At 36.8% G+C, this 21,444-nt stretch overlaps 1 pseudogene; it reads right to left on the bottom strand.

Moving 5' to 3' along the window:
• Positions 1–10,794: 10,794 nt before the first annotated feature.
• The window catches only part of LOC149213186 (uncharacterized), a 72,341-nt pseudogene continuing 61,691 nt past the window's right edge, over positions 10,795–21,444 (bottom strand).

Here is a 21,444-nt window from a genome sequence, read left to right as displayed (position 1 = left end):
GAAAATTTTGAAGAAGAAATGAATCCAAGTTCTTCTTGAGATGCAAGTTACTCACGTGAGAAGCTTAAGATAAAGGAAAACAAAAAGAGTCATAATCGTTTAGATAATTCAAATGTTTTTCACAATGGAAAAAAAATGCTGATTGGAATAACATGTTGAGGGATGTGTTTCCACACACCTTTTTCCTTTCATCTAACCATTGTGTAGATAAGTTCTATAAAACGAAAGAAAGAATCAAGAAGATGTTTATGTCTAATGGAATTGAGACTGAAAAGAGAAAATATCGTCAAAGGTTAAAGACATGTGAGCCAAGAGCAGCTCAAAAAAAAAAATTCATGATTGCAATATTAGTGGACATTGGGTTGACAAGTGTTGGAAATTGTTTCCACAACTTCATCCTCACAAGGGCAAAAAATTATGCAAGCACTAGAAGAGGAAGAGACAAAAGAAGAAGTGGTGCAAGATGCGACCATCCCTAAAGCAGCTCCAGAAGGAGAAAAAGTTCAAATAGAGGGTTCATTTACTTGGTTGGGTAATAAATTGGAAGACTATTTGTCCAACTAAAGTTTGTAAATCTTTGTTTTTCACTAGTTGCATATCCCCATAGTTCCGAAATTTGTAAAAATGATGTTCATGAAAAAACCACTTATATGCAACACTGTTTTCTTTGGCATTTTTATGCTAGTTTGGCTTGTTGATAGTCAATTTGAATGGAAAATTTGGGAGTCAAGTTTATTCGTTCTTGTAAAATGCATTTCTATTTGTAGATTAAGAAAGCATTTTAAAATAGTAGTATGAGTAGTTGCAGCACATTCATTATATTACAAATGTGTTAAGCACTCATTTATACAAGTATTCACTATGTGAAACTTGTTTGGTTGATTTATCAAAGTATTTTTGGGATCTTATCCTTGATAAGGATTTTGCAGAAGATCACCACCAGAATTCTTCTTGGGAAGGATGCTGCTTTCGATGGTCATAGCGACATGGAAATGCCAAGAAGAAAATTGAACTTGAATTCTTCCACTGGGTTATATTTCAAGTTCAGTTTGAAAAAGAGCCAAGAAAAGCACAATTCAAGGCACTACAATCATCAATTGGATCAAGTTTGGAAAAATGAAGTAATTGTACCTTCAAATTTCGAACAATTGAAAGTGAACTGTACCTTCTACATGCCATCTCTCTGTTTTGTATCTTGTGATGCTAGTACTGGCTGTTCCTGTAAGAAGCTACTTGCATCTACCTGCTTATCAATATAACAATTTCTTCTCTGAAGTGATGTTGTCCTGTGATACTTATTTTCACATCTAATACATATATCTCATTGGCCTTGAAGATGAAATCATAGCTTATAATTAATGTATATGTAAATGTATGTCGAAGCTATTGATATTGGAGCTTTAATAACAGTTGGGGTGATTATATCTCAGCTTGTATTTGAGTTTTATTACATGTGTATAATTCATTCACAGATGTAGTTAGGAGGCCCGGCTTTACACACATATAATAATCTCCCTTTCTTCCCCGATTTCAGCTGCAAACACATGCAATGAATAGGAGGCTTCTACAGACCATAGGTAAATGCTCCAAAAGGCACACATGATATTATATTTTCTATAATTTTTGAGCCAACTGTTAGAACTATATCTCGTGAATTCGAATCTTTGCTTAGGCATCCATTTATTGTTGTCGCCGCTAATGTTGCTTCAACATTTTCTTACCTTATTGCTGATGATATAAGTTTTTCTTGTGGATTCACGACTTGTCTTTTAAGTTATTTGTTCTTTATATTGCCTCTGTTACTAAGGTGGTTTTTCAAATTCAATGCTCATAGCCATTGGTTATCTTTGATATCCTTTGTACTTGTTGCTTCGGTTGTTTTCAACTACTTTGGTGAACTTGAAAGCTCATTTTACGCATTTGTTAGTTCAGTTTTTGCATCATTATGTTGTTGATGCTATTATCGTTTTGTACATTCTCTAGTGAAGTCAAGGCTCATCTTAGGCATTTGTGGTTGTGACTTTTACTTGTGAATCTCAAGTCCATCTTCAGTGTTTAATATCGTTGTTATTGTTTTTGATGTTTTAGCTATTTGGTGTGAACTCCACACACATCTTTAGTTTATTGGTATTGTTATGGTTTGTTTCTGGTTTTATTCTTTTTTGATGAATTCAATGCTCATCCTTGGCATCACTAATTATTTCCTGAATCGTTCAACCCAGATTGTAATGCAACCTGCAGCGAAAGATGCAAAGAAGCATCTTGCCAGAAAGTATGTTTAAGAGCTTGTGGTACATGTTGTGCCAAATGCAACTGTGTTCCTCGTGGTACATATGGAAACCAGGATGTCTACCCATGTTAAGCCAGCATGAAGACACATGACAATAAACCTAAGTACCCTTGAGTATGCTATATCCAGTACTATGGTTTTGAGGTTGTCAGGACTTCAGACCTATGTAGTTGTTAGATTTTGCAATAAGCATGTATATATAGGTAAATAATATGCACTTGCAATGGATCCTGCTAAATCTTATTATCAATGTGTCTACAATTGAATACAAAATACTTAATGAATCACCTCTTAAAAACGTTGGTTACAAGTCTATCCAATGAAGCCATCTTAAAAACGTTGGTTACAAGTCTATCCAATGAAGCCAAGGCTTATATAAGTTGAAAGATATATTTAAGTGTGGTTAACATCATTAATGTCCTAATAAATTTGTATTGTGAAAAAAAAATGTTGGTTAAATGTCATTGGAAGATAATCCCTAGATAAGTATAATCACTTAAATTCCAACACTATTTATGAATTTTTTTGCAGGTTATATGTTTTATGGTTGGAGAACGCTAGTGGGAATTTGCAAATAGATTCCAAACACTAAAACTCCACAGTTTATATGTTTTATTGTTGGAGAACACTGGTGGGATTTTGCAAATAGATTCCAAACACTAAAGCTCCCCAATTTATATGTTTTATGGTTGGAGAACACTAGTGGGATTTTGCAAATTGATTCCAAATATTAAAACTCTAAAGGCCCGAGTTGGTGAAGGGGCTTGCTTTCATATTGCTTGTATCTTCTTACACTACAGGCTTATGGGTGAAGCCTCTAGAGATTTGAACAGGGGTGGGACTCTTGGAAAATTGATTCCAAACACCAAAACTCCATAGGCCAAAGTTGGTTATGAGATTTACTTTCATATTGCTTGTATCTTCCTAAGCTAAAGGCTTATGAGTGACTCCTCCAGAAATTTAAATACCAGTAGGAGAAAGTTTAGAAAATTTATTATTCTTACCATGTCAATTTAAAAAGAATTTATTTCACACTAATCAAGACAATGGTTCAGCATTGAAAAAATTTATTTGGTGTTAATCATAACAATCTTCCATAAAAATTTTAGATTAAAAGTTCTAAGTTTAAAAAATATGTTAATTTGTTAAATAAGATAATAAAACCATTTTAAAGTTAATAATTTTTTTTATAAGTTTAATATATAAGTAATTTGAAATCTATAATGTAAAAAATATATATTATTATAATATTTTAAAGTGATAGAAATGAAAAAATAAATAAATAAAATTTGGAAAATTATTTTTTATTTACAAATAAGAACACCAATTTATAACATGTTATATTAAAAAATATTGTATAAAACGAAAAGAAACTTGTACAATCTGATCTTCATAGAAGGGCAGACACGAAATCACATACATATTTACTGCAATAGAGAGACATACACAAAATCACATGAATATCTACTCTAATAACAACAATCATCTTTTAATTATTCTGCTTTCCTTGAGACTGCAACAATTTAAATGGAAAACTACACCAAAGATTAAAACCAAAGATTAAAACAAGAGGGACAAGTCATTTCCCACAAGTTTCTCACCGGCTCAAGTCCTAAATGGGCTTAATTTTAGTTTACAAAATAGAGAGTATGGAGTATGGTTTATCTGTTCTGTGCAATTTTACGCAGCAAGCTTAAGTTATAATTGTGTTTTTTTTTCGGTGTTGTTTTTATTTTTTTTCATTATTTTTTTAAAACTATAGATTATCTCACAGGTTTTTGCTCAATACTATTTTTTCATGGCAATTATAAATGGTTTTTTTTTCTATTTTTTAAATAATATTTCAATGAAAAAAAATATTTTTGTTATATTTATATATGTATATATAAATATATATAAACATTTTTTATATTTCTTTTTTTTTAATTTCTCATTTTCCTCTATTAAATATAACAAGTTCTCAAATATAAATTAACTAACCACTAATTAATTGAATGAAAATGTCCTTTAGTGACTTACCTCAATCTCTTTTTGTTGCCTAAAATATTTTCTTTAGCATTGTTCAAGATTTATTTTGTTGGCTAAATTAAGAGAAATGGACATTTCAATTAATCCACAGGCTAAAATAATAAAATTAACATAGGCATCATTCAGTGAGGTTTTGTACATCCCTTAATAGAAAGGTGATGTTTTGTGCATCCCTTATCGATGAGTAGGGGATTGATCTCACATATATACATCACTAATTTTTCAATTTGATTTGAAAATATTTCAGTAAAAACTTGATAATTTTGAGTTTTTATGAGTAATCTTTATTGCATGGTGAATCATGAGGACTAAGAGACATTATCTAATTCTTAGAATAGGAGCACATTACACTCTATTGGATAAATAGCTATTTAGTATTTCCCATGATTCATGATGATCATAAATTACTTGAAGGTGAAGCCATACATTGGTTATTTCAATCATTCCAAGTGTTTTTTCGTGATAATTACCTCATTTGACTATCTTTTTAGCATTAGTGTGGTATTTTTCTTCGTAAATATGACCTAGTACAATTCTTTACATCTTAGTACATTTCCCACATGGGATCTTCATGAGAAGTTGTTCGTACTAGTATAAATAATATTATTTTAAGTGTCTATAATAAACTATGTAGTTAAAATGCATTTGAAATATGAAACTTTTTGGATGGAAACCTCTCAAAAAAAAATCATTGCTTAAAAATAATGACACTGAAAATATATTTTAGATATAAAATTTATGTATTTTAAAAAAAAATGTTGAAAGGATGATCAAAGTGCTATGTTGTAGGTATGAACTCAACCATGTGGTGATAGTTGTACATTGATTTTTTTAAGTAAACGAATTTGTTTTTTGTTCTCAAAATTTGCCTATATGTTCACTTTTAAAAACAAATTACTTACGAACCTACCTACTTTTATAAAATGAGCCTAACTTAATTTATAAATTATATTAAAATTGCATGAAACAAAATAACATAAACAAGGAACATTAAGGTCGTTTTACTTCGATTCAAATTTATATCTTGATTGAAATACATTCCCAATGCAATCTTGTTATAGACATATTTGGGCACTGTAACCCCAATCTTATATGTCCATAAACCCAGGACTTCTAAGTTCCTAAAAGTGTTGTTTCATACCCTAAAGGAACAAGGTAAGCTGATTACATCATCTCCCAGAAGTTCTCCATGAAAAACTACTTAGAACTGTTCAAAACTGGGCCATCTCACCCGCTCCATGGTCAAAGTGCGATGCATCCCACCTAATGCACACGGGGGTTGCGATGCAAACTGAAAGCCCTTCTATGGGGTATGATGGGCGAGAGTAGACAAATGGGAGAGACAATTTGCAAGGTGGATGATCATGGAATCTTCAAGAAACTTCTCCTGTGACACTTGCCTCTCTGAATGCGCCCAGGGATGAATAAGAGTTCATGAAATCTCCAAGTGGAATTGAGAACTATCAGAGAAATAACACTAATCAAAAACCCAGAAGCTCACTCACCCACCTGCAAACATCTATATATGGATCATTCATCCTAGAGATCCACTGGCTGGAATTTTGTATCTTGTAAGGAAGTGTTGTTGGTTTCTCTGTAGAACACGATAATGTTGGGTGATATAGCTTTTCATGAGGTGAAGAGGGCTTTCATGCTAGGAGGATGGCGTTGGGTTAGACCAATGGGTTGTAATCCTCTCTTCTACTACTTCTATCAATAAAGCTATTTGAGTTTTCCTCCATATTCTTGTATATCTCTGGATCTTTTATTGATATATGCATTTGTATGGTTAATATATATTTGATCCTATATTATTTATGATTATAGATCTTTATGTTTTGATGGTATTATGTTGCTTTGACTCTACAGGTTTTCTTTGAAGCGGGACAAGTGAGGAAGGAGCAACAAAGATTTGTCAAAGGGGAGAGGAAACAAGTAGGGAGCCAAGTGAAAGACTAAGGTTGGTACTCTCTGCTTCTCTCTCATTTATTTCTCATAAAGGAAAACACAAGTGACTTCTGTTTGTTTGTTTCTAAGATAGCTACCCATCTTAGTGGGACTAGCAGCTCTGAATGGACACTAGTTTTCACGATAACAAAATTGCGACTCCACTGGGGAGCGAATAGCTTGTTTGCTTGTTTCTAGTTTGTTTACTTTATAAAATATAGACGAAGCATGAAGTTATGCCAGCTAGCCTTCAAACTGTTTTTGCTATGCAACTGCAAAGTAGATAAACGCTTCTTCAATCAATCTCTGGGTTAGTTTATGAATTAAACTTCTGACTTGCAAACATCCAAAGTGCTATGGTGGTAGCTCAAGTAACCGCATTAGATCAGCCCCAATGCTTTGTATTTACTTACTATCATTAGCTCAGCCTAAATCCCTGAACTAAGCTGCAAAATGTGAGCAAAAAACCAAGCTCAGTCTCATCCCTGGACCATTGCACTTTCTCCCATTTGCAATCTGGATGCATCGCACCTCCCGTGTGCTATAGGTGAGATGCATCCCTGTTTCCCTGTGTTACAGGTGCGATGATCAGATAAGACTATTTCTGCCTCCAGATTTTGGTTTTTTTTTCATTGTCTTCAGCTTTATTCAGTAATTTTGCTATCTGTGATCAGTATATCACTGTTGCATTATTCAACCTCCATTGTAGGAAGAATTGTGAATATTTTTATGTATTTTTCATCATTTACAATTATCCTTGGCAAACAGTAGCTTAATCGAATTGTCGTCTTTTGATTTGAAAGTGTCACAAGTGTCGTTTTCAGTCAAAGAAAAGAATCCTCCTCTTTTTGATAGTCGATTACACTTTTTCTCTTGTATTTGTTTTGAATTAATAGTATTTCAAGTGTCAAAAGAAATTTTCAACTCAAATTCGCAAAGTGTCCTCTTACTCTTCCTTTCGTTTTTTGAAAAGAAAAGTGTTAGTACTATCACTTTGAAAGAAAGATAGTTCAGATCTGTACTTAGCATTCTTTTTTTCATTCACACATTAAGAAAGAAGAAAACAAATACATGCATGTGCATTTGCATTTAGACTACTTGTGGAAATTGATTTAGGATAGTGCATCTTAGTGTGTGCTCTCTTCTCTATGTTGAAAAGATTTTACTTCTCTTTCCTTAGTAGCTAGGATTTTCATTGCAAAAAGAGAAATAAATGACTGTTTACCGTCTTAGATTTCATATTTAGGAGTTGTATATCTACATCACGCGGTGAACCTAAAAGGAAAACTTCTTAAGAAAGATCAACTGTAAAATATATTTCAATGAAAATAAAAATGCTTTGGAACCTAACGCACAACATTTAGAAGTCTAGGCTAGAGACGTATTCCGACATCGTAAAGCCTAGTAACTATCACTTTCATCGTAGGTTGGGTGATTCCTCCTCTTTGAGACAACAAGTGCCAGTATGGACTTGTGCTCCCATGTACAATTGAGTATATATTAGGAGACCACAATAGGCTATATCCTTTATCCTTGGGAAGCCGTGTCTACTGCCCTATCGATCGCAATACACTAAACACAACATTCGGGAAGATTGACTGCCATACTGTAAAAAGTATTCTGCAGTTTTGGGATTGGTTTGGTAATCCCTCTATCTAGATTTCCAGAGTAGTCACTTTTGTTCCTTTTCAGACTCCTTAAAAGAAAAGATCCATTTGAGCACTTGTCACTTCAGGCTCATTAAAAATCGAAGGCGACTAGAGTCATCTTTAGCTTTTTCTCGACTCTTAAAAATTGAAAAAGCAAGTTGTGTCGAAGCGTCATAAAATTTGTTTTAATCGAAATAACATCATTGTTCCCTCGTTGATCTTAGGTCGAGAAAATGGAGTCCACCAACCAAGGATTTCCCCTTGCGGGAAATCCTAGTCCTTTCTCCTCTTGGGGAGATGTTGGTGCACATCATATGGCCACATTGTCCTTTCCAGGACCGACAATTGGCCTACCGGTATGGCTCATCTCAACCTCTATCGTTCAAAGCACCGTGATTCCTGAGCAATCAAATCAACAACCATATGATACTAGAGTTACCTCCCAACCTTCTACTTCGTTTGTTTCTCCCTCTCCTTCTTCCTCTTCACTTGGTGAAGCTAGTAAAACTAAAAGTCAAGTAACTGAGAAGAAGAAGAAAGGGAAGGGGAAGAAGAAGAAGAAGCCAATGGCAAAAGGGGGCAACAAAGCATCGTCTAGTGAAAATCTGCACACTACACCATCCAAACCTAAATCTACATGTGTCATTTGCAAAGGGGACCACTATCATTGAGATTGTACTTACATCCCACGGATCTTAAGGGACTGGTCTCCCCGCTTTGCACAATCCGATGTCGTCAACCTCTGATGATCATGTTGAGAGTACACCGTCAACAAGTGAAAACGAAGTCAATGGACATAAAGGAAGATCTAAATTTCCTTGTAGACTGTGTGAAGGCGATCATGCCATCCACCATTGTCCCTTCCTAGGCGAAGCTAAAAGATTCTTGGATAACCATCCTGCTTCACTGCTACAGCTTCCTCCTAGATATAAGAAACTCTTGCTGAGTCCATCACTAGTTGAAAATCCGACTCACACACCTTTGTGGTTGGTCGAAGCATCTATCATTAAAGATAAACCCTCTGAGTCCACACCGGACCAAAGTCAACAGGTCGAGATGGTAGTCGACCCAATCTTGTCTTTAGAAGGTCTACCTTCAAATGATACAGTCACCAAAGAGAATGAGAATGACACCGTTCAAATTCTTTTTGTAAACACAAAATCTGATGAACATGGGGGCAATCTACCCATTCCTTTACCGTAGGAAGGAAGTTTTTCAGAAATGTATCCGACTCTCTATTCGGTCCCACCTCCAAGAAACCTAGTCGTTTCCTTCGATTCGAATCTACTAGGTAGACCCTATCTACCATCTAATGTACCATTCCAAATCATAGTACAGGCTTACAGAATGGTCATGGTCAGTACTATCATAGATGAAGGGGCTTCTGTGAGTATCCTTTCTGTTATCTCAAAATCACGTCCTGATAGGCTGCTAGTCAGGTTGACTCTAAGTAACTATTTCAAACCTAGTTTTGGCTGAGGATTAGCCTCCTCAACCTAAGAGGGCTCTGTCACTGGGTTAAATATTTTACCTTGAAGATTAGATGGCTAACTCTATGTAAAATTCGAACAACAATGTATAAATGGTTGGAACATGAATCAACAAGCATCCATTGGGCTATGGAGTCAAAGTGTGTTCCAGTACAATAACAAGATCAATTTCACATGGAAGTCAGGGCATAGAGGGTTTTAACATAGAAGCAAAACAGAGATATTATGTAAGGAACACAGCCTACAAACACATGAAGTAAGTTAGAGCATCATCAAATGAATTCTAAGTAGCATGTGTCTATACTACTGCAAGTAAGTATATGAAGGAAGCCATGAGAAAAATCAAACATTGAAACCCTTTCTAAATCCTAAGTAATGAAAGAAACTCTTTGTATTAACCTGAAAACATGTAGTCACATACAATAGCACAATGTGCTTCTTTGAAAATTGCCAACATTTTGTACATCAGCTCTTCTGCTATATATAGAGCTCTGTTACCTAACTGTGATTCCTCTTCCAGCATGAGGGGAACTCGAATTCTCCTTATCATGACACCTATTGACATATTAAACTAACTATTAAAAGCAAATTACTACTAATTGACAGCTCCAGAAACCTAAAACAATTAGGATTCTAACTCTTCATCATGTTGGTAGCAGCGTTTATTACAATCAAAACTCGTTCTCTGACAGGTGGTCTCCTTAAAGATATTCAAAATCAATTATCCATGTTGTTCTTCTTTGATTACGCAAAAATATATTGGAGTGCCACGTTTTTCATGTGCTGTAGACCTTTCCCATATACCCGTGTGAAGAAAAAACCTCTTCGAAGCTGTTTGACATGTCATGGACAATACTAGCGGTGATCATTTGTATAACAAAAATCTTAGAGTTCATATATCTTTCCTCTGCTTTCTTTGTCCTTGCTGGTTGCTTGCACATTGTAAATGATCCTTTTCTGAAATCCCATTTCAAAAAGATTTCCCTTTGATTACTCAAAATCGGTTGACTCAGTTTAATTATGCAGCTACAGCAGTGCTACGAAACTGGTGTGCATTATGCATCACCTACAGCAGTTTCATAGCATGCTACGAAACTGCTGTGTAATCATAAAAAACAGCTTTAATACCGAAATTTGACTGTCTTGAGCCTCTTTATATTGAAATGCTCTTTTCAACTGCCCTGAAGCTATTCAAAACTGAATGGAGATACATCATTCTTCAAGAAAAATTGCAACAAGGTAAATCATCAAAATTTAGGACTTGGTCTTGTTGTGTGATCTTCAATTTGCCTCTTCATACTTCTGACCCTTCCATGGAATTCCTGCAATGTGAATATTCTATCTCATCGGTATTCACGGAACAAGAAAACCATATCATGATAATAATCAATTAACGCTGACAATGACCACTGCAATGGACAACACTTTGATCACATATGAAAATATTGTAGCCAGTTTCAGGTATCATGCAGCTGACTCTTTGTATTGCTGACAAGAAATGATAAAGAACTCTAATACGACTGTTAAGCATTTTTATGGCACTGTGAATTCCGGTTAGATGTGTAGCCAATTGAGTAGCAGCTGAGAATCCAATTTTACTGGATGAATTGTTGGCAGATATGGTGGTGTTTGTTATAACAGGAGGCTGATTGGATTTCAGGCCAGAAACGCCGCAAAATCCACTAGCGAAACCACCAACAGCTCTGCGGGGAGCATTATTTAGAATAGCCTTCTGATAGATAGGTTTATCAAGTTCCTTTTCCTTAGTGACTTTCAAATTCAGGATACCCGATAAGATGTTTATGAGATTTGGCACTTGTTTAAGTAAAGGTAGTCTAAATAACTGCTCACGTGGACCACTTTGAGTTACGTCATTTAGGAGCAGTTGGGACAGCGAGTTGAACAAGCTATATCCACATTCTCAGTCTAAAACAAAAGCAATAAGCATCCCAACTATGTGACCAACGAAAAGTAACAGAAGAAGAAACAAAGCTTCACTATTGCTACCTTTTGCCAAGATGGCAAAAATTTTCATTCCCATACCGAGCGCTCTTGAGAATATGTGTATGCAGAATGGAACACGATACAGGGTACTCATGAAAATTCACTGAATCAAGACCACTGGAAAACTAAAACTGAGCTCAAGATTGTTTACAAGGAATAGTTTCATACTACCCCAAATCTAAAGAACAGATGCAAAACCCAGAAGGACATTTCCCCGATTGCTCTGATCCCATTTCGAAAAGCCTAGTTAAACAACCAAAACCGTAGAGCAAAGTACAACTACAAACATGTGCCAGCGCCAAGACACCTAACGACTTAATGATGAGGATAAGCAGTTGGATATGATAGACGAAGTGTACAAGCTGACAACTATTGATGTAAACATGACTAAGATTTGCTATGGATTAGCACGAATCCCTGATTTCGTAGTGTATAATAACTTTGAAATAGGATTGACATATGGAGCTTGGGTGTGATGTTAGACCAGTGATGGATGAAAATGGAGTGTTTACCTTTATTTAAACATACCAACAAGAATCCTAAGACTTAGACACTAAATAAAACATGGAAAAATTAAACCCGGACTAACACCTAACCTTACAATCGAACTGATGTGAACAATTTAGAAATTGTTTCTTAAGTGATAACACTTTCCTCAACTGCTTGGAAAGTGCTTGGTTCACCATCGCTTCTGCCTGCAATGCGAAATCTAACAGGCTTCAACAAAGGAACCAGTCGACCGTTAGTGATCCTTCGAAATTTTCCTATAAATTCGACAAGGAAAAACATTTATCTAAACATAATGCTACCCAAGGACCTTTAGATTACAATCTACTCCTTGGGTGTGACTATATTTATATCATGGCAGCTATTGTTTCCTCACTCTTTTGAGTGATGTGTTTTCCGCATGAAGGCAAAATGGTCCAGCTCATAAACCAACTTTCATTCCTCAGTTCACACATAGCTAATAGTCAAGTGCCATCCCTAACTAGTATTTTTGCACAAGGAATGTCTCATCAATCTCCAGTTAATCCACTTGATGAACGCAAGTGATTCGGTGAATGTGACTAAACCCAGGGGGCATGCACCCTGGTTTGCTTTGGCAGGAAAACTTTAGGTATAGGGTAGGTTTCCGCAGAGGATATGTGACTAGTCTGACACACTCGTCCATTTAGGAAAATGGGATTAGACTGGAATAGGATTCCCTCATTAATGTTAGGTGATTGGAGCTTGAATCACCTTTGTCCGTTTCTATGGACTAAGCCAAGGAAGTGTTTCTATCTGCTGCGCAGGTGGAACCATCTTGTGGATGCAAGAACTTCTGTATGGTAACCTGGAAAACTTGAAGAAACTTTATTGGTAGCAGGACGTTCTTGAACATGACACTTTCACTCCATCACCATGATTGAGTTAGGTTGGGTTATTCCGTTCACCGGTCATATCACCATTGGTCCACCGTACCATCCATTTTTGGGGTTAACACTGCCAATCCATTTTAGTGTCGTCGACATGTTCAAGGGAGGTCGCTTAGAGAATTCACTAACCTAGCTTGTGTCTCATCCACTACAATACCTTCACCCTTCATTCTTTCATGATTTCCACCCTGAACCTTGTATCATTAGATCATTTCACCTCCACAAAATCATTTGCTCCGTTTTGTGTCGTAGATGTGGGATTCATTAAGGCCCTCCTATGACGGGTCACTTCTTGTCGACATCAGCTCATTATCGAAGAAGTTGACTTAGGAACAACCCTTTCAGTACTTTGAAGCTTGCATGCCTCAATGGAAAGTTTCTCACTTCTGGCGACAGGTTTACATCAATGGCCTTCAACTGAAAGATTTTGCGTGGTGTTTAACATCAAGTCCCATTTTTCACACCACGTGAATTGTACTATAATACCTTGAGGGTCATTATCATTATCGGTGATTCCTCTCGCGCATGTTAACAGCTTACATCATTGGCTAGTAATGAGGCGATGTCTTTCCATGTTCGACTTCAGAACATCTTTTCACATGGATCGACTTGTACTTCGGGTGAAGATTGAACGAGTTTGAAGACCCCGGATCTAGTTTCATCCATCCGAGTTGCAATATATTCAGGAAAATAAAGACATCAAATGTACATCATAGATGCACAGATAATCATCCAAGCCAAAGGATGATGGCTCTACCAGAATCATCAGTTTGCCATACAGACGGTTGTCTGTCCAATGTACATGAAAGTGAATTTATAAATCTGAGCATGGGAATGCCCGCTTGTTGGGTCCCTATAATACTAGTGATTACCCCATTACTATTATAGTTATACCCCTAATTTATATTTTTGTGCCCCTATTACCCCCATATTGTTATTTCTGTGCCCCATAGAATCCTTCTATTATTATTTTTGTGGCTTTATATTATTATTGTTAGGTCGGCTAGATTATATTGTGACTCCTTAGACTCCTATATATAGAAAGGAGGTTTTGTCATTTGTATCATCCAAGAATTGTTCATTTATGTAATGTAAAGGAGGTTGCCCCCTCGAAGAGGCTGAATTCTAAGGCGTTGATCTTTCTTTTCTATCTTTTCTTGAGCTGGTTTCATAACATTTGGTATGAGAGCTTTGGATTCTAGGGTTTCGCTGCTCCAAACAGGTCATCGTGGCATTTTCGCTATAACTTTGTTTCTGTGACGTTTCAGAAGTCGCAAAAAAAACCCATTTGAGAAGAAATCACGCTGAACCGTGGGTCGGAATTTCGGAGCTTTTCGCGTGATATTTGTGAAGATATGATTTGAGGAAGTTGGTCTTTTTGCAGACTCCTGAATTACACTCAAAACAAGTGACCTGGGGAAAATCGTCATAACTTTCTTTCTGAGCATCGGATTGAAATTTCGTAAGAAGGTACAGAAAGAGGACAGACTGTAGTTTTCTTTTATATATTTTTCAGAGTCAAAGGTTGAAGCAGGGACACGTGGAACTTCATACAAGTTCGCTCTACTAAAATAGTCTATAATCAAGTCACTACGGGAGATTGTGCATAGCGCTTTCTTGGAGAATCCAATTTGGATCCGACTAGTGGCATTGGAAAGAGGACATACAAGGCTACTGCAGGTCACAATTTCAGAACTAGATGATTCGAAATTACAGAGATACATCAGATTCAATATCAGGCTTCTACAAAGTAAAAAAAAGGTGTGTAGTTTTTTTTTTAATTTTTGCATAAGCTTGGTTTGAAGGAATACAAAGGGCATAGTAAAGAATTATTATCGGTAACTGATGCCCCGAGGAAAGAAAATGAATTATTGTTAGGTCGGCTGGATTATATTGTGACTCCTTAGACTCCTATATATAGAAACGAGGTTTTGTCATTTGTATCATCTAAGAATTGTTCATTTATGTAATGTAAAGGAGGTTGCCCCCTCGAAGAGGCTGAATTCTAAGGCGTTGATCTTTCTTTTCTATCTTTTCTTGAGCTGGTTTCATAACACCACCTCAGCTATATCATGAAAATATCATGAAGATAATGTATTGTATTGTATTTTATTACAGGTCACCCTCCAGTTCGAAAAACCTCGGATCCTCATGATAAACCATTTCACCCAACATCAAAAGATTTACGAGCTCATGCTTTAGGGGGCAACTGTTATAGACATATTTGGGCACTGCAAACCCAATCTTATATGTCCATAAACCAAGGGCTTCTAAGTCCCTAAAAGTGTTGTTTCATACCCTAAAGGAACAAGGTCAGCTGATTACATCATCTCCTAGAAGTTATCCATGAAAAACTGCTCAGAACTGGTCAAAACTGGACCATCTCACCTCCCCATGGTCAAAGTAAGATGCATCCTACCTAATGGACACGGGGGTTGCGATGCATACTGAAAAGCCCTTCTATGGGGTGCGATGGGCGAGAGTAGACAAATGGCGGAGACAGATTGCAAGGTGGATGATCATGGAATCTTTCAGAAACTTCTCCAGTGACACTTGCCTCTCTGAATTCGCCGAGGGATGAGTAAGGGATCATGAAATCTCCAAGTGGAATTGAGAACTATCAGAGAAATAACACTAATAAAAAACCCAGAAGCTGAATCACCCACCTGCAAACATCTATATATGGATCCCTCATCCTAGAGATCCAGAGGTTGGAATTTTGTATCTTGTAAGGAAGTGTTGTTGGTTTCTATGTGGAACACCATAGTGTTGGGTGATCTAGCTTTTCATGAGGTGAAGAGGGATTTCATGCTGGGAGGATGGCGTTGGGTCATACCAATGGGTTGTAATCCTCTCTTCTACTACTTCTATCAATAAAGTTATTTGAGTTTTCCTCCATATTCTTGTATATCCCTGAATCTTGTATTGATATATTCATTTGTATGGTTAATATATATCTGATCCTATATTGTTTATGATTATATATCTCTATGCTTTGATGGTATTATGTTGATTTGACTCTACAAGTGTTCTTTGAAGCGGGGCAAGTGAGGAAAGAGCAGCAAAGATCTGTCAAAGGGGAGAGGAAACAAGCAAGGAGCCAAGCGAAAGACTGAGGTTGGTACTCTCTACTTCTCTCTCATCTATTTCTCATAAAGGAAAACACAAGTGACTTTAGTTTGTTTGTTTCTAAGATAGCTACACCTCTTAGTGGGACTAGCATCTCTAAATGGACACTAGTTTTCCCGATAGCAATCTTAAGAAAAAGAGAGACTTCGACTTGAACTTTAAATCTTTGATAAATAAAATCTCTCAACCAAGTTAGGTACTAATCAATAATAGCAAATAAGCTAAAGTGGGAAGTTTTGAAGCATGTACTTATAACAAAAATCATTGTGCTTGCATGTGAAAAGGATGCGACCTGTTTGTATATAAAAACAATTGAAATTTCAGAAACAAATTTCTCAAAACTCAACAAAAATGGGGTTAGATTTTGGTTAGCTTACCTAGAAAATGAAAACTTTATCTCTATTTCTAGGTTGTTGAGATTGCATAAAACATACAATGAATATAGTACACTAAATAGAGAACACTTTTTGGTTTTTTCTCCTGATATTTTGTTATTGCATATAACACTTAAAAACAACACATGTAAAAAAATAGGAAATTGGAATGAAAATAGAAAAGTAAAATGTCAACTCTCTAAAAAAAATTAAAATAACAGCTACAGTCTATAACTCTAAATATAACAAATACGGTAGTATTTTAGGAAAAAAGAAACATTTTCAATTAAAACAAAAACATTTCTAATTGAAAAATATCACTTCAAATGGGACTTGATACCATGCTCATAAAAATTGAGTTGTGTGAAGTTTAAGTTACAGATCAACAATGGGGACAACTCTTCAAATGAGACTTGATACCATGGTCATAAAAATTGAGTATCTTACACTGCACAAACACCTTAAGTAACCACTAAAAAAAACATATCAAGGATCAGAGTGCTAGTTCTTATACATGATTAAAACCCTCTAGGAGTCAAATGGACCATAGCCGAAGCCAACATGGCCACATAAGGAAATTTACTAATGCATAATAAAAAAGTTACATAAGGGAGTTTTTAATACTTGATTCTAAGAATATGACTATCCATGCTTTTTAACTAAAGATAATGGAGTAATCTAATATTAATCCATAGTCAATAGTTATCAATTTTGAGGAAAAAATAAGTCACTAGGTCATTCTAAATATCCCAATTTTTGGAATGAGACGCATTTTTTGATCCAAGAGGATCTTCAAAAGTACCAGTGGCATGGTACAAAGGCTCAAAAATTCAATGTGGTAGGATCTTTACAAACTTAGCGTTAGATCGAAGTGCTCGTCGCCCTGATTCCAATGGTGTGAACAACACTCGAATGCAAGCTTGTATGCAAAAGTTAGAGCAAGTCAAAGTTCAAGTTTGACTTGGACAAGTGGCAGAGGAAAGGACGTGGGAGAACTCTTTAGTGAATGCAAAAGTGTCAAGTCGCAGGGTGCCATTAGCCCCATCGTTCGCTGATCACACAAGGCAAAGGTTCGCGGGTGAAGGAATTAGCACCAAGGAAGCATAGAAATTGATGCAATAGTGCACATCACATATCACAGGTAGCAAGGGACAGCGGTTCCAAATCGGCCACGGGGAAGAAATGTTGTGATGCGATAATCGAATATCACAATCGCAAAGGGAAGAGCTTTACGAATCAACCCTGACAAAGTCAGGTTGCGATGCGATAATCACATATCACAATTGCAAAGGCAATGACATTACAGAATTGGCCCCGAAAGGATGACGTTGTGATTGCGATATTGCATATTGCACATTGCACCACACAGTATCTCTATAATAAGTACCACCCTGGTTCCACCGATTATGATTTGCGATGGGGTTTTTTGATCCAAAAATTTATGTGTTTCAGTTAATAATTCCTGCAGGTCCGTATTTATCGTAGATCACTCATTGCTTGTTGTAAAGGCTTGGGTCTACCCCTCGATTTAAATCTGTTAATACGTCAGTTTCCTTGTTAAAGTCATCGTTTGAAGTGTTAAATCTGTAGTTAAGGAATCAAGCGAGAAATATATTGTGGGAATTGTTTTCTGGTGGTTTTTAGTATGTCTAATCAAGTTGTTACCTACGCACTATTAAGGGACTAAGGTTCTTGGTTGTTGAAACCAACAACGTAAATTTGTCATTTCAACTAAACTTGTTATTTTGTACAACTTCTCGAATAAGTTATACATTGGGCATCCGCACAGCGGGAAGGGGGGAAGCAGCTCTGGGATTTCTTAGAATACCATCGCAGATTAGCGACACCTACTACTGGTAGGTGGCCGAAACCTTTCCTCAAGTATCAAAAGGATCCGAGAGGTGCAGGAAGTTGTTTTATCATAATTGGGCATTCAGACAGACATTTCTGCACAATTTTTCACCATGATTTCAGTGATGTTGTTTGATTCTAGAGTTGTGCTCTCCATTTGTCATCTTTCTTCCAAATTGGAGGTATAAGGGTGTTTATGTAAAATCTACTTGTACTTCTTCTCTTTTCATGCCACTTAATAAATAAAGACCTCCCCACTGTTGATTTGGGCCCAGAGACGTAGTCCAAATTGCATGAACTCTGTAATCAAATCTCTCTGCCTTGATCTCATGCATGATTATGTCTTTACTCTTTGTTTATAAGCTTACATTTCATTGTTTTTAGTAAGCTCAATTACATGTAATTCTTATGCACCTATAAAAAGAAAAGTCATGGATCAAGTGGTATCAGAGCAAGTCTTAATTGATGTGAGTTGCATGAGTACGCTAACAAGAAACAAGATTCAAAGAATGTGTACTATGAAGAGGAGACATGGAAGATGTTGAAGCACGTTGGGAGGAAAGGCGTTCTTTTGATGATAGGAAAGTGCATGTATGAATGACCAAATGTGTAGCCATGGACGATGATAAAGAAATGCACGAAGCATTCCTAAGGATGTCCCAAATGGTGGACATCATGTATGGTGCTTATGAGAATAGAAGAGAGGAGGAGAAAGGAGATCCAAAAGCGATGCTTCATCCACATCTTCCGATGCTTATGCATCTTATTCACCATTTTCCTCGTCTTCTCATCCCTGGAATGAGGATGTTAACTAGAGGCTTCAAGAAGAGAATGCTAAATTAAAGAGGATACTACATGAAGAGAAAGAGGAGAAACAAAGGTTTTTACGCCAGCTGCAAGTTAAGGACGAGGCTTTGGAAAACCTGCAGCATAACTCTCGTGAGGTAAAGAGAAATTCTTTGGCTCCGTGTATTTTTCCTGATAACAATTGTGCCACTTTGGAAGAACATACCACAGGGATCATCTCCAAACTGTTAAAGAGAATGGGGTATGAGGGGAAAGCACTTGGCATTAATGGCCAGGGCATCATAAACCCCATCAAAGTAGCGGAATTACCCCGACATAGAGGACTTGGGTATGTCAGGAAGGAGATTAGGGAATGTACTAAAACAACCAGCAAACCATCAATGACACATGATGAGAATTTGTCACCAATTCTTTCCAAATCAACCGTGGAGGTGAAATATGTTGATTTATCTTCAGTTCAACTTCACATAATATCATTTCTATTGGAAATGTGGAGATACCCATTACAGGGACAAACACGAGGCTCCTTACGAAGATGAGGTACAAAGGAGAAGGACTTGGTGTTAATGGCCAAGGCATAACTAAGCCATTGGAGGTAGAGAAAAAACCTCAATTTGCAAGTTTGGGGTACACTAAAGGATGGTGCTCAAAGGTGTCATAAGCTTCCATGACATTGGTTAACCCATCAAGGAAAGAGGATGATGGGAATAGATCATCATCAAGCTATGTCTATATGCATTTCAGAAAAAGAGCTAAGGCAAACTCTCATTCCCGTGATCGTACCTGAGACCAAAATGAAATGTATAATAGGTCTCAACATTCTAATGTTCATGTTGATTATATCCATATTGCTGATAATGAATGAAAATCATGGCATAGAAAAACTTGTAGTTTTTGTGGATTGCATAACCATGTGTTTACTGAGTGGTGGAGAAGAATAACAGCATGAAAGAAGATGAAGCATGAGAGAACCTCTCCAAGGCAGGCAGAGAAGAAAATGGTAAAGCAGATATGGAGGAAGAAGGATTATTGTATTCGTTGTGATAGAGGTTGTCATAAAAGAGCCACGTGTCGGAGGCTCCATGCAGAGCAGTGTCGCAAGGACAAAGCCTCCATGCACGAACTAGGTGAAAAAATTGTTCCACCATAAAATGCACCATAGGGAGACGACTCATTCACTTTGAAGGTGAAAGATGGATTTCCTAGGTGTGGTAGAATGTCATGGCCTTGTTTTTAAACTCATGTGTTGTGTGTTAAATGGTAAAAGTGATGATTTGTTTTCCATCACTTGTAGTGGCAAAAATGATGCTTGGTATTATTTTTGTAAATCATATGTTGCAATGATGATCTGTTTTCCACCATTTGTTAAAGAAACATTGGTGTTTGGCTTTATTTTGTAAATCATGTGTTGCAGTGATGATGTGCTTCCACCACTTGTTGAAACAACCATGATGTTTGGCCTTGTATTGATAGCTGGGGTATTGTTTCCATTTTTATGTAAACTTGAGCACAGAGTATGTGTTATAAACTCGTGTCAAGTATGGGATGCTTGGCTTGTTATTGGTCATAGAATTAAGCATATCATTTGTAACAGTATTGTACTACAGGTTTGCAAGGGATGCAGGTGTCGGCTTATTGCTTATGGCTCCGAAGGACAAAGGTGAAGGAGAAGGAAGGATGGACTTGTTAGGACACTTGTGGTGCAGACAATGTACACAATAGCTGCATATTATTTTGGTGCTACTGGAGGAACAAAAGCTCCTCAATGGGGAGGTTTGGTCGAAGGGGATCTTCAAAAGTACTAGTGGCATGGTACAAAGGCTCAAAAATTCAAAGTGGCAGAATCTCTACAAACTTAGCGTATGATCGAAGTGCTCATCACCCTAATTCCAACGGTGCAAATGACACTCGAATCCAAGCTTGTATGCAAAAGTTAGAGCAAGTCAAAGTTCAAGTTTGACTTGGAGAGGTGGCAGAGGAAAGGACGTGGTAAAACTCTTCAGTGAATGGGGATGTGCCAAGTGGCAGCGTGCCATTAGCTCCGCAGTTCACTGATCACACAATGCAGAGGTCCTTGGTTTAAGGAATCAACCCTGAGAAATCACAAAGTGCGATGAAATATCACACATCACATATCACAAGCAGCAAAGGGACAACGATTTCAAATTGCCAATAGGAAAAAAAGTTGCGATGTGATAATGGATCGCAATCACAGAGGGAAGAGATTTACGAATCGGCCCTGATAGAGTCAGTTTTCTATGCGATAATCACATATCGCAAAGGGAACGACATTACAGAATCGGGCTTGACAGGATGAGATTGTGATTGCGATATCACATATTGCACATCGCACCGCATAGTATCCCGATAACAAGTGTCACCCCAGTTCCACCAATTGCGATTTGCGATGGGGTTTTAGGATCCATAAATTTATGTGTTTCAGTTAATAATTTTGTCGGG

This window comes from Pinus tabuliformis, chromosome 1_1 (genome assembly GCF_031772625.1).
Source record: "Pinus tabuliformis cultivar Carrire ecotype Pingquan chromosome 1_1, CPIR1, whole genome shotgun sequence".
In the NCBI taxonomy this organism is placed as follows: Eukaryota; Viridiplantae; Streptophyta; class Pinopsida; order Pinales; family Pinaceae; genus Pinus; species Pinus tabuliformis.
Note: the sequence above shows the minus strand (reverse complement) of the source record. Positions and strands in the feature narration are given on the sequence as shown.